Genomic DNA, 13,786 nt, shown 5'->3' with positions numbered 1-13,786 from the left:
AAGGACCCTGATGGGTCATATGGTATGGATCGAAAAATCGGCTAAGTCCCAAAATGGGGATGTCTGAACTACACTCAAATGTTACCACATCAAGCAAGGCAAACTTATATGAAGGAAAGGACCCTGATGGGTCATATGGTATTTTACGAAAAATCGGCTAAGTCCCAAAATGGGGATGTCAGAACTACACTCATGTGTTACCACACCAAGCAAGGCAAACTTATATGAAGGCAAGGACCCTGATGGGTCATATGGTATTTTACGAAAAATCGGCTAAGTCCCAAAATGATGATGTCGGAACTACACTCAAATGTTACCACACCAAGCAAGGCAAACTTATATGAAGCAAAGGACCCTGATGGGTCATATGGTATTGATCGAAAAATCGGCTAAGTCCCAAAATGGGGATGTCAGAACTACACTCAAATGTTACCACACCAAGCAAGGCAAACTTATATGAAGGCAAGGACCCTGATGGGTCATATGGTATTTTACGAAAAATCGGCTAAGTCCCAAAATGGGGATGTCAGAACTACACTAAAAAGTTACCACACCAAGCAAGGCAAACTTATATGAAGCAAAGGACCCATATGGGTCATATGGTATTTTACGAAAAATCGGCTAAGTCCCAAAATGATGATGTCAGAACTACACTCAAATGTTACCACACCAAGCAAGGCAAACTTATATGAAGCAAAGGACCCATATGGGTCATATGGTATTTTACGAAAAATCGGCTAAGTCCCAAAATGATGATGTCAGAACTACACTCAAATGTTACCATACCAAGCAAGGCAAACTTATATGAAGGAAAGGACCCATATGGGTCATATGGTATTTTACGAAAAATCGGCTAAGTCCCAAAATGAGGATGTCAGAACTACACTAAAAAGTTACCACACCAAGCAAGGCAAAGTACCTAGGTGAACCCTAGCAAGAAACACGGACCAAGTCAGATGGCCTAAGTCAAGAGTGCAAGTGACCTAGGCAAAGTTGTATGACGGTGAGGACCCTGAAAAATCTGGTAAGTGTAGTTTAGACAGGGGAGGTTTTTGGGTCGGCTGAACCTCCTTATTTTGGGTTTTGACCTCCTCAAGAAGCTACACCTAGGCAAACTGCCTAGGGTGAAAGTGCGAAGACCAATCGAATAGTAAGACAAGTTTTGACCGATCGCCCTAGGCAAGCTTGTATGAAGAAAGGGACCCTATGGGTCATATGGAAATACATGAAAAATCGGCTAAGTCCCAAAATTGGGATGTCTGAACTACACTAAAAAGTTACCACATCAAGCAAGGCAAAGTACCTAGGTGAACCCTAGCAAGAAACACGGACCAAGTCAGATGGCCTAAGTCAAGAGTGCAAGTGACCTAGGCAAAGTTGTATGACGGTGAGGACCCTGAAAAATCTGGTTAGTGTAGTTTAGACAGGGGAGGTTTTTGGGTCGGCTGAACCTCCTTATTTTGGGTTTTGACCTCCTCAAGAAGCTACACCTAGGCAAACTGCCTAGGGTGAAAGTGCGAAGACCAATCGAATAGTAAGACAAGTTTTGACCGATCGCCCTAGGCAAGCTTGTATGAAGAAAGGGACCCTATGGGTCATATGGAAATACATGAAAAATCGGCTAAGTCCCAAAATTGGGATGTCTGAACTACACTAAAAAGTTACCACATCAAGCAAGGCAAAGTACCTAGGTGAACCCTAGCAAGAAACACGGACCAAGTCAGATGGCCTAAGTCAAGAGAACAAGTGACCTAGGCAAAGTTGTATGACGGTGAGGACCCTGAAAAATCTGGTTAGTGTAGTTTAGACAGGGGAGGTTTTTGGGTCGGCTGAACCTCCTTATTTTGGGTTTTGACCTCCTCAAGAAGCTACACCTAGGCAAACTGCCTAGGGTGAAAGTGCGAAGACCAATCGAATAGTAAGACAAGTTTTGACCGATCGCCCTAGGCAAGCTTGTATGAAGAAAGGGACCCTATGGGTCATATGGAAATACATGAAAAATCGGCTAAGTCCCAAAATTGGGATGTCTGAACTACACTAAAAAGTTACCACATCAAGCAAGGCAAAGTACCTAGGTGAACCCTAAGAAGAAACACGGACCAAGTCAGATGGCCTAAGTCAAGAGTACAAGTGACCTAGGCAAAGTTGTATGGCGCTGAGGACCCTGAAAAATCGGGTTAGTGTAGTTCAGACAGGGGAGGTTTTTGGGTCGGCTGAACCTCCTTATTTTGGGTTTTGACCTCCTCAAGAAGCTACACCTAGGCAAACTGCCTAGGGTGAAAGTGCGAAGACCAATCGAATAGTAAGACAAGTTTTGACCGATCGCCCTAGGCAAGCTTGTATGAAGAAAGGGACCCTATGGGTCATATGGAAAATCCATGAAAAATCGGCTAAGTCCCAAAATTGGGATGTCTGAACTACACTAAAAAGTTACCACATCAAGCAAGGCAAAGTACCTAGGTGAACCCTAAGAAGAAACACGGACCAAGTCAGATGGCCTAAGTCAAGAGTACATGTGACCTAGGCAAAGTTGTATGGCGCTGAGGACCCTGAAAAATCGGGTTAGTGTAGTTCAGACAGGGGAGGTTTTTGGGTCGGCTGAACCTCCTTATTTTGGGTTTTGACCTCCTCAAGAAGCTACACCTAGGCAAACTGCCTAGGGTGAAAGTGCGAAGACCAATCGAATAGTAAGACAAGTTTTGACCGATCGCCCTAGGCAAGCTTGTATGAAGAAAGGGACCCTTAGGGTCATATGGAAATTCATGAAAAATCGGCTAAGTCCCAAAATTGGGATGTCAGAACTACACTATAAAGTTACCACATCAAGCAAGGCAAAGTACCTAGGTGAACCCTAGGAAGAAACACGGACCAAGTCAGATGGCCTAAGTCAAGAGTATAAGTGACCTAGGCAAAGTTGTATGGCGCTGAGGACCCTGAAAAATCGGGTTAGTGTAGTTAAGACAGGGGAGGTTTCAGGGTCGGCTGGACCTCCTTATTTCGGGTTTTGGCCTCCTCAAGAAGACAGACCTAGGCGAATTGCCTAGGGTGAAACTGCGAAGACCAATCGAATAGTAAGACAAGTTTTGACCGATCGCCCTAGGCAAGCTTGTATGAAGAAAGGGACCCTTAGGGTCATATGGAAATTCATGAAAGATCGGCTAAGTCCCAAAATTGGGATGTCAGAACTACACTAAAAAGTTACCACATCAAGCAAGGCAAAGTACCTAGGTGAACCCTAGGAAGAAACACGGACCAAGTCAGATGGCCTAAGTCAAGAGTATAAGTGACCTAGGCAAAGTTGTATGGCGCTGAGGACCCTGAAAAATCGGGTTAGTGTAGTTAAGACAGGGGAGGTTTCAGGGTCGGCTGGACCTCCTTATTTCGGGTTTTGGCCTCCTCAAGAAGACAGACCTAGGCGAACTGCCTAGGGTGAAACTGCGAAGACCAATCGAATAGTAAGACAAGTTTTGACCGATCGCCCTAGGCAAGCTTGTATGAAGAAAGGGACCCTATGGGTCATATGGAAATTCATGAAAAATCGGCTAAGTCCCAAAATTGGGATGTCAGAACTACACTATAAAGTTACCACATTAGCAAGGCAGACTTGTATGAAGAACGGGACCCAGGTGAAAGTAGCAAATATCCCAAACCGAACATGAATATTATACACACAAGAGTACGAACATAAAGGAACACGGACCAAGCGTGCCGAGAGAATCGGTACTATAGAGCCCTCGTGGTTCTACACAAAGACTTTATGTTAGGGGTTCAAGCCCCATAGTACTCAAACGGTGACAGTAGCAAATATCCCAAACCGAACATGAATATTATACACACAAGAGTACGAACATAAAGGAACACGGACCAAGCGTGCCGAGAGAATCGGTACTATAGAGCCCTCGTGGTTCTACACAAAGACTTTATGTTAGGGGTTCAAGCCCCATAGTACTCAAACGGTGACAGTAGCAAATATCCAAAAACGAACTGGAATTTACATTCTGTTGGTCATGCGGTCGTCCAAAGGGGTCTAGTATCCTGGGATGACAAGCATCACGGGCACAGTCTCGTATCAAAACAGTCGAAGAGGCCCGCGAAAGCTTGCTTTCCATGGCTATGCGATGCACAAATTGAGTTTCTCCGTAGTTATACACAGCGCACAGGTGAAAGTAGCAAATATCCCAAATCGAACATGAATTTTATACACACAAGAGTACAAACATAAAGGAACACGGACCAAGCGTACCGAGAGAATCGGTACTAGAGCCCTTGTGGTTCTACATTGAGAGCCCTCGTGGTTCTACATAGATACTTTATGTTAGGGGTTCCAACCCCATAGTACTAGAACGGTGGAAGTAGCAAATAAACCGAACGTGGAATTTACTTTCTGATGGTCATGCGGTCGTCCAAAGGGGTCTAGTATCCTGGGATGACAAGCATCACGGGCACAGCTCGTATCAAAACAGTCGAAGAGGCCCGCGAAAGCTTGCTTTCCATGGCTATGCGATGCACAAATTGAGTTTACTCACCGTAGTATAAAACGAACGAACCGAACCTATCCGAGTAGGGATAATGGGCGCAGTAACATACTTCTGTGACCCAGCGAGAGTTGAACGAGGTGACATGAACTGTCAGTGGCTTATATCAGATGGGATACATACATGAGATTGCTTTCAAATCTACACTCGAAAACCTAACCAAGTAAAAGCGAACGTGGGGAGGATTCGAAACTGGTAACGAAATCTTAAGCTGGAAAGAGTCATCACTATGGATACATATTATGCGAAACCAATCAAGTGCTCAGTACTGATCCAAAACCTAAGAGCACTAGTGAACACCTTATTCTCACCCTAGTTCACATCCAAGTGATCGACCACGTGTGTGAAGCAAAGACCAATCGAATTCCTCAATGAACCGAACACTATGAACAAATGGCCAAAAACGTTATAACTATCCAAACATCCTACTATCTAGCGAAAGTCATCACGATGGAACCATACCATGATCTTTAACCTATAGCGCTCACCATATTCCTACCCAGAGTGCAAGTGAACAGATTGCCCACCCTTACCCAGTTCACAACCACGTGATCGACTAACATACCGAGGTTACCACAAGTCAAAGTTATACGTTTACAAGCGCAAGACCAATCGAAAACCCCGAAAGCAATCTCGACCCAAAATGTATTATCCGTGAGTGTAGTCGAGTCTCGTACTCGTCATCTGTAATCGTCGGATAGAATATCCAGTACACGGTTGTCTTTCCAAATGAAATCTACATACAGAACTCGCTCTTGGCAAATGGGTGGCAATGGCGCAATCAGGAGCGAGTTCCCGTCCGGGTGCCAAGTGATTGGCAAATGTCTGGGGGAAAGCAACCATATATTGATTTGTCTGTTAGTGTACTGGGTGTTTGAGGTATGTAGTATCCACGCTTGGTTGGGTGTGTCAGAGGACCATGGATGCGTTCACAACCCCAATTGGGGTACATCGGGAATGATTTTGTGGAACCGATGTGCCCGGCACACACTAAGTTTTGTTGCAAGTTAATAGTGTGCCATGTCCGGGGGGGTTGTGATTAAACTCTGGTGAATTGCGTACTGTGGTGATTGGGGTATGAAAGCCCCGCAGTTGCAATGATCGGACGCGCCTAGCGTGTCCTTTAGTTGATGGTAGGGAAATGAAGGCCCTTGTCAGCTCACCTAAGTATTCATGGAAGTTTGGCATAAGGTCGCTGTGGTAGGGGTATGAAGGCCCCGTCAGCGCATGCACAATCGGGCGCACGTGCGCTTAGCGGAGTCGAATGCCGCTCAAGTGCCTGTCCGGTGCATCGGGTGTGTGTGATACGAGGGCAATGAGGTTCGCACGGGGGCTCGCCTCCCGTGTGCTACCGGACTTGACAACATATAGAACGTGGTGTTTGCTCCTCCGGGTGCAATGGGACAATGAACATTCGAACGCAAAGTCGGAATTCTGGTTGATCCTACCAGTAATATACGCTCGTCTCAAAGGTTAAGCCATGCATGTCTAAGTACAAACAGATTTAATGTGAAACCGCATAAGGCTCAGTATAACAGCTATAATTTACGAGATCATCAACCTAGTTACTTGGATAACTGTGGAAAATCTAGAGCTAATACATGCAACATGCCAGGACCCTCGCGGGAACTGGTGCACTTATTAGTCAAACCAATCGCGGGTTCTCCGTGTCATTGAGTTGAAGTCTGGATAATGATGCTGATCGTATGGTCTCGCACCGACGACAGATCTCGCAAATATCTGCCCTATCAACTATGGATGGTAGTATAGAGGACTACCATGGTTGCAACGGGTAACGGGGAATCAGGGTTCGATTCCGGAGAGGGAGCCTGAGAAATGGCTACCACATCCAAGGAAGGCAGCAGGCGCGTAAATTACCCAATCCCGGGACGGGGAGGTAGTGACGAGAAATAACAATATGAAACTCTTTAATGATGTTTCATAATTGGAATGAGTAGAGCATAAATCCTTCTACGAGGATCAAGTGGAGGGCAAGTCTGGTGCCAGCAGCCGCGGTAATTCCAGCTCCACTAGCGTATATTAAAATTGTTGCGGTTAAAACGTTCGAAGTTGATACTTGTCCAACACAGTCCGGCTCCGCCGACCCGGTCAACCCGTGGTCGGTGGGCCAAGTCGGAATCTGGTTGCGACTCAATGGTGTGGTAGGGCACCAAGTCTGTGTCATGGTGTGCCCTTCAACGGGTGCAAGTGTAACATAGAGCTCGACCGCTCACGTTTACCTTGAACAAATTAGAGTGCTTAAAGCAGGGTGCCCAAACGCCCTAGAATAATCTTGCATGGAATAATGGAATACGACCTTGGTCTAATCTTTCATTGGTTTGTACTCAGACCGGAGGTAATGATTAACAGAAGTAGTTGGGGACACTAGTATTACGGCGCGAGAGGTGAAATTCGTAGACCGTCGTAAGACTAACTAAAGCGAAGGCATTTGTCAAGGATGCTTTCTTTAATCAAGAACGAAAGTTAGAGGATCGAAGGCGATTAGATACCGCCCTAGTTCTAACCGTAAACGATGCCAACTAGCAATTGGGAGACGCTACAACCAGGTGCTCTCAGTAGCTTCCGGGAAACCAAAGTCAGGTTCCGGGGGAAGTATGGTTGCAAAGTTGAAACTTAAAGGAATTGACGGAAGGGCACCACAATGAAATGGAGCTTGCGGTTCAATTTGACTCAACACGGGAAAACTTACCAGGTCCGAACTTATGGAGGTGAGACAGATTAATAGCTCTTTCTCAAATTTAAGGGTAGTGGTGCATGGCCGTTCTTAGTTCGTGGATTGATTTGTCTGGTTAATTCCGATAACGAACGTGACTCACATATGCTAACTAGAACGCAGTCAGCGTTAATGCGTCGATGCCGATTGGAACGGGTTAGGACCTTTCGGTGGAGTATGACCTGACACCTTCGCTGTTTGTGTGCGCAAGTGCACTTACGGTACGCTGCTTAGCAGGACAATTTGTGTTTAGCAAAATGAGATCGAGCGATAACAGGTCCGTGATGCCCTTAGATGTTCTGGGCTACACGCGTGCTACAATGTGGGTAGCAGCGTGTCTCCTATTCCGAGAGGAACGGGAAATCACTCAAATACTCACTTAGTAGGGATTATGGATTGCAATGGTCCATATGAACTCGGAACTTCTAGTAAGTGCTGGTCATCAGCCAGCGTTGAATACGTCCCTGCCCTTTGTACACACCGCCCGTCGCTACTACCGATGGATTATTTAGTGAGGTCTTTGGAGATGATCGTTCGCTGGATCCTCGTGAACCGCGTCTGCTTTATCGAAGTTGACCGAACTTGATGATTTAGAGGAAGTAAAAGTCGTAACAAGGTTTCCGTAGGTGAACCTGCGGAAGGATCATTAGTGGCCAAGTGATCCTTCCAGAAGTCCGAACCTGCGGGTTGAGACTTCGGCACAAGTTGCCATATGATAATTGACGAAACACTATAGAAGTCCGAACCTGCGGGTTGAGACTCAGGCACAAGTTGCCATATGAAAGTTGACGAAACACTAACAAGTCCGAACCTGCGGGTTGAGACTTAGGCACACGTTGCCTTATACATGACTTCGAACAAATACACAAGTCCGAACCTGCGGGTTGAGACTTAGGCACAAGTTGCCTTATACATGACTTCGAACAAATACACAAGTCCGAACCTGCGGGTTGAGACTTAGGCACAAGTTGCCATATGAAAGTTGACGAAACACTAACAAGTCCGAACCTGCGGGTTGAGACTTAGGCACACGTTGCCTTATACATGACTTCGAACAAATACACAAGTCCGAACCTGCGGGTTGAGACTTAGGCACAAGTTGCCTTATACATACATTGGCCAAATAAACAGAAGTCCGAACCTGCGGGTTGAGACTTAGGCACAAGTTGCCATATTATATTCGATCAAACACTAAGTAGTCCGAACCTGCGGGTTGAGACTCAAGACCGTAACAAGATGTCACTATACAAGTCCGAACCTAAGGGTTGAGACTTAATGCGATCTAGATACCAAGTTGACATCCAATACCTGTTGAGCAAAACCAAAGATTCCCTGTTCTCGAATGATTACACTATATAACAGGGAATCATGAAGAAATCAAGCAAGCGTGAAACAAAGTCATCACTTGGGCATGCTCGATAGCCAACCACATGACCTTAACCTAAGAGAGCATGCAAACCACATGATACCTATAAACGATTAACCCGCCCTAGTTCAATCGTTCACCAAGTGATGACTTCAGTATGGCTAAGAGAAAAACTTTTAAATGGGAAAAACTCTAAGTCCGAACCTCCGGGTTGAGACTTCCGCGTCGGAGGTGGGCGCACCTCCTATCCGAAAGATGATGAATCAGGGGTGTTCGGTCAGCAATGGTCGGATGCCCCGTCGTAGTCCAACTATGACAATCAAAGTCAAGACCTCCGGGTTGAGACTTTCCGCGAGTACAAGCATAAAGGAACACGGACCAAGCCGTACCGAGAGAATCGGTACTAGAGCCCTCGTGGTTCTACATTGAGAGAGCCCTCGTGGTTCTCATTAGGGGCTTTATGCAAGTCGTACTCAATACTGTGGTGTGAAGTATAAAGTATAGTCCTCGCCTGGTCCACGCTGCTTCGGCGGTCCTGGGTAAGATAGTTAATTCTAGCTTGCCCTATAGTGGAATGAGGACACTTAATGCTTCGTCTTTTAGCGGCGGCTAGACTCCTCCTCACGGGGAACGAGTTGACGCGCACAGCGGCGGCTTACGCACTATGGCAATCATGGATGCCTGAAGATTCCGTGAAGTTCTCCCCTGGTCCACGCTGCCTCGGCAGTCCTGGGTAAAATGGAATATTTCCAGCTTGCCCTATAGTGGAAGAGGACTATCCAACAATACAAAGTCAAGACCTCCGGGTTGAGACTTTCCGCGTCGGTGGTGTCGCGCACCGCCTATCCGAAAGATGGTGTAACAGGGGTGTTCGATCAGCAATGGTCGGATGCCCCGTCATAGTCCAACTATGACAACCAAAGTCAAGACCTCCGGGTTGAGACTTTCCGCGTCCGGAGGTACGCGTACCGCCTACCCGAAAGATGGTGTGCTTCTGGGGTATTCGATGAGTCGGATACCCCGTCGTAGTCCAACTATGACAATCAAAGTCAAGACCTCCGGGTTGAGACTTCCGCGTCCGGAGGTACGCGTACCGCCTACCCGAAAGATGGTGTGCTTCTGGGGTATTCGATGAGTCGGATACCCCGTCGTAGTCCAACTATGACAATCAAAGTCAAGACCTCCGGGTTGAGACTTCCGCGTCCGGAGGTACGCGTACCGCCTACCCGAAAGATGGTGAATCAGGGGTGTTCGATCAGCAATGGTCGGATGCCCCGTCGTAGTCCAACTATGACAATCAAAGTCAAGACCTCCGGGTTGAGACTTCCGCGTCCGGAGGTACGCGTACCGCCTACCCGAAAGATGGTGTGCTTCTGGGGTATTCGATGAGTCGGATACCCCGTCGTAGTCCAACTATGACAATACAAAGTCAAGACCTCCGGGTTGAGACTTCCGCGTCCGGAGGTACGCGTACCGCCTACCCGAAAGATGGTGTGCTTCTGGGGTATTCGATGAGTCGGATACCCCGTCGTAGTCCAACTATGACAATCAAAGTCAAGACCTCCGGGTTGAGACTTTCTAAGAGTACAAGCATAAAGGAACACGGACCAAGCCGTACCGAGAGAATCGGTACTAGAGCCCTTGTGGTTCTACATTGAGAGAGCCCTCGTGGTTCTCATTAGGGGCTTTATGCAAGAAGTACTCAATACTGTGGTGTGAAGTATAAAGTATAGAGTCCTCCACTGGTCCACGCTGCTCCGGCGGTCCTGGGTAAGATAGTTCATTCTAGCTTGCCCTATGTGGAAGAGGACTCAATACCCTACCTGTTGAGCTTGAAACAAAGTCATCACTTGGGCATGCTCATATTGCCATACACAATTACATTATATTCGAATGAGCATGCAAGCGACCCTATATAGACCGAACCAAAACGATAGATACCGCCGTAGTTCACCCCCACCAAGTGATGACTTCAGTATGGCTAGTGTGTGAAGTATAAAGTATAGTCCTCCCCTGGTCCACACTGCTTCGGCGGTCCTGGGTAAGATAGTTAGTTCTAGCTTGCCCTATGTGGAAGAGGACACAATACTTAATACTTAGAGTACAAGCATAAAGGAACACGGACCAAGCCGTACCGAGAGAATCGGTACTAGAGCCCTCGTGGTTCTACATTGAGAGAGCCCTCGTGGTTCTCATTAGGGGCTTTATGCAAGTCGTACTCAATACTGTGGTGTGAAGTATAAAGTATAGAGTCCTCCACTGGTCCACGCTGCTCCGGCGGTCCTGGGTAAGATAGTTCATTCTAGCTTGCCCTATGTGGAAGAGGACTCAATACCCTACCTGTTGAGCTTGAAACAAAGTCATCACTTGGGCATGCTCATATTGCCATACAATATTCCATTATCTACTAATGAGCATGCAGCTATATGATTATAACCTGTAAACGATTACCCCGCCGTAGTTCAGCGCTTCAACCAAGTGATGACTTCAGTATGGCTAGTGTGTGAAGTATAAAGTATAGTCCTCCCCTGGTCCACACTGCTTCGGCGGTCCTGGGTAAGATAGTTAGTTCTAGCTTGCCCTATGTGGAAGAGGACACCATACTTAATACTGTGGTGTAATGAACAAAGTATAGTCCTCCACTGGTCCACGCTGCTTTGCAGTCCTGGGTAAGATAGTTAATTCTAGCTTGCCCTATGTGGAAGAGGGCATACAAGACAAAGTATAGTTCTCCCCTGGTCCACGCTGCTCCGGCGGTCCTGGGTAAGATAGTTAATTCTAGCTTGCCCTATGTGGAAGAGGACATAATACTCTACCTGTTGAGCTTTAAACAAAGTCATCACTTGGGCATGCTCTATAGCCAACCACATGACATTAACCTAAGAGAGCATGCAGCGTATTATCCCAATGCGAAGTAAACGATAGACTCGCCCTAGTTCAGTGCTTCAACCAAGTGATGACTTCAATATGGCTAGTGTGTGAAGTATAAAGTATAGTCCTCCCCTGGTCCACACTGCTTCGGCGGTCCTGGGTAAGATAGTTAGTTCTAGCTTGCCCTATGTGGAAGAGGACACCATACTTAATACTGTGGTGTAATGAACAAAGTATAGTCCTCCACTGGTCCACGCTGCTTTGCAGTCCTGGGTAAGATAGTTAATTCTAGCTTGCCCTATGTGGAAGAGGGCATACAAGACAAAGTATAGTTCTCCCCTGGTCCACGCTGCTCCGGCGGTCCTGGGTAAGATAGTTAATTCTAGCTTGCCCTATGTGGAAGAGGACATAATACTCTACCTGTTGAGCTTTAAACAAAGTCATCACTTGGGCATGCTCTATAGCCAACCACATGACATTAACCTAAGAGAGCATGCAGCGTATTATCCCAATGCAAAGTAAACGATAGACTCGCCCTAGTTCAGTGCTTCAACCAAGTGATGACTTCAATATGGCTAGTGTGTGAAGTATAAAGTATAGTCCTCCCCTGGTCCACACTGCTTCGGCGGTCCTGGGTAAGATAGTTAATTCTAGCTTGCCCTATGTGGAAGAGGACACCATACTTAATACTGTGGTGTAATGAACAAAGTATAGTCCTCCACTGGTCCACGCTGCTCCGGCGGTCCTGGGTAAGATAGTTCATTCTAGCTTGCCCTATGTGGAAGAGGGCATACAAGACAAAGTATAGTTCTCCCCTGGTCCACGCTGCTTCGGCGGTCCTGGGTAAGATAGTTAATTCTGGCTTGCCCTATGTGGAAGAGAGCATACATGAACCAAGAACGAAGGTTATGATCGAGGAATGATTCGACAACTAACCGATGGTATGAAATGTGAAGAATTCAAGCAAGCACACAATCAAGTCATCACTTGGGCATGCTCGATAGCCAACCTCATGACATTAACCTAGTAGAGCATGCAAAAACCAATATATATGTAAACGATGCCTCCCTAGTTCAGCGCTTCAACCAAGTGATGACTTCAGAATGGCTAAATCAAATCGGTTCAAAACATACCATCGGTACCCTATTGAAACACACAAGTCGATATCAAACCTCATGATTGTGTAGTCCTCCACTGGTCCACGCCGCTTCGGCCGTCCTGGGTAAAATGGAACATTCCAGCTTGCCCTATGTGGAAGAGGGCACATTACTCAATACTGTGGTGTGAAGTATAAAGTTCAGTTCTCCCCTGGTCCACGCTGCTTCGGCGGTCCTGGGTAAGATAGTTCATTCTAGCTTGCCCTATGTGGAAGAGGACACTTCATACTTCGTCTCTAAGCGGCGGCTTGACTCCTCCCTACGGGGAACGGGTTTACGCGCACAGCGGCGGCTTACGCACTATGGCAGTCATGGATGCCTTACGTTTCTATGAAAAGTGTGTTCCTCCCCTGGTCCACGCTGCTTCGGCAGTCCTGGGTAAGATAGTTAGTTCTAGCTTGCCCTATGTGGAAGAGGACACGTAGACTTACTGTGGTGTGAAGTATAAAGTTCAGTTCTCCCCTGGTCCACGCCGCTTCGGCCGTCCTGGGTAAAATGGATTCATCCAGCTTGCCCTATGTGGAATGAGGACACTTTATGCTTCGTCTCTAAGCGGCGGCTTGCTCCTCCCAACGGGGAACGGGTATACGCGCACAGCGGCGGCTTACGTTATGGCAGTCATGGATGCCTTACGTTTCCATGAAAAGTGTGTTCCTCCCCTGGTCCACGCTGCTTCGGCAGTCCTGGGTAAGATAGTTAGTTCTAGCTTGCCCTATGTGGAAGAGGACACGTAGACTTACTGTGGTGTGAAGTATAAGGTTCAGTTCTCCCCTGGTCCACGCCGCTTCGGCCGTCCTGGGTAAAATGGATTCATCCAGCTTGCCCTATGTGGAATGAGGACACTTTATGCTTCGTCTCTAAGCGGCGGCTTGCTCCTCCCTACGGGGAACGGGTATACGCGCACAGCGGCGGCTTACGCAAGTTAGTCACCCTCGGCAGTGGATCACTCGGCTCATGGATCGATGAAGACCGCAGCTAACTGCGCGTCATAATGTGAACTGCAGGACACATGAACATTGATAAGTTGAACGCATATTGCACGTCGTGGGAACCTACCATGATGTACAGATGACTGAGCGCTTATATTTGAGAAATGTATCGCATACATTTAACTACGCCGTGA

General features: G+C 47.0%; 1 non-coding gene across 1 annotated transcript; it reads left to right on the top strand.

Annotated features, from left to right (window-relative positions):
* The first annotated feature begins 13,590 nt into the window (after positions 1 to 13,590).
* Positions 13,591 to 13,745, top strand: LOC131270679 (5.8S ribosomal RNA). Its single transcript, XR_009179719.1, has one exon. It is a non-coding gene; the product is annotated as a 5.8S ribosomal RNA (ribosomal RNA).
* The last annotated feature ends 41 nt before the right edge of the window (positions 13,746 to 13,786 follow it).

This window comes from Anopheles coustani (assembly GCF_943734705.1).
Source record: "Anopheles coustani chromosome X unlocalized genomic scaffold, idAnoCousDA_361_x.2 X_unloc_47, whole genome shotgun sequence".
NCBI lineage: Eukaryota > Metazoa > Arthropoda > Insecta > Diptera > Culicidae > Anopheles > Anopheles coustani.
This window is presented reverse-complemented; position numbering and strand designations above follow the sequence as displayed.